The sequence below is a fragment of the Nicotiana tomentosiformis genome, chromosome 7, assembly GCF_000390325.3.
Source record: "Nicotiana tomentosiformis chromosome 7, ASM39032v3, whole genome shotgun sequence".
Lineage (NCBI taxonomy): Eukaryota > Viridiplantae > Streptophyta > Magnoliopsida > Solanales > Solanaceae > Nicotiana > Nicotiana tomentosiformis.
The window spans coordinates 103,449,021-103,450,065 of record NC_090818.1 but is presented as its reverse complement, the minus strand read 5'-3'; positions in this window follow the sequence as shown (position 1 = coordinate 103,450,065).

Here is a 1,045-nt window from a genome sequence, read left to right as displayed (position 1 = left end):
TGGCGCCGGACACCACTGTCAGGCAAGCCCACAATAAATACTAAATAAATTTTCATTTTAATATTTTTTTTGAAGTCATAGTTTTTCTCCCTCAATTAAATAGCAGTAAATGAAGTTTACTAAATCCGTAATAATATCTTTAAAATTTTCAATACGGTGCAACCCATGATCATTCCAAAATCCGGTGTCACAAGTGCATGAGCATTTACTAGGGAGATAAAATAAAATACAACATCTATCCGGAATACAAATTAGACAAGAAAAATATAATAACTCTAAAGGAGACTCTGTTGGTTGTGGATCGTAATACATAATGCAGCTCACCTATGTCCCCACAATTATTAACCACACCTCTGCGCCCACAAGGCCGCTAGACATATATGTACCTGCACAATAAAATGTGCAGCAAGTGCAGCATGAGTACGTAAATAATGTGTACCCAGTAAGTATCAAGCCTAATCTCGAAGAGGTAGAGATGTCGACCTTGACACTCACTAAGGGTCAATAATAATAAGTAACATAAAAGCAAAAATATTTTTATCAACATGATTCACAGAGTTAACAATAATTTTTATTGAACCAGCAGAAATAATTAAATTCCTTCAATTTCAAAAATTCTCAATATATTAATTAAATTCCTTCAATTCCCAATAAATTTTTAATTTATCAATTAGTCTCATTTACAGGAATAACAATAATTCCTTAACAAGCAGGGATAATAATTCATTAAATTCCAAAGATTTCCAATTTATCAATTAGTTTCACAAGCTGCAATAAACTATCAAAGTATCGTATAATTATTATTATTAAGCACGATTTTTGCCGAGGTCGTACGGCCCGATCCAGAGAGTCGTGTACACTGCCGAGGGACGTGCGGCACGATCCATAGATGCATCTATCCTGCCGAGGCGTTCGGCCCGCTTCACAAGAAAGTAGGACATTTTCTTATGTACTTCCGGAAGGAGAGTATATTTATTATAAGATCAATTCGAGAGGAATGAACAATTTTTTTTAACAATTAATTAATTTAAACAGAAAATCAAGC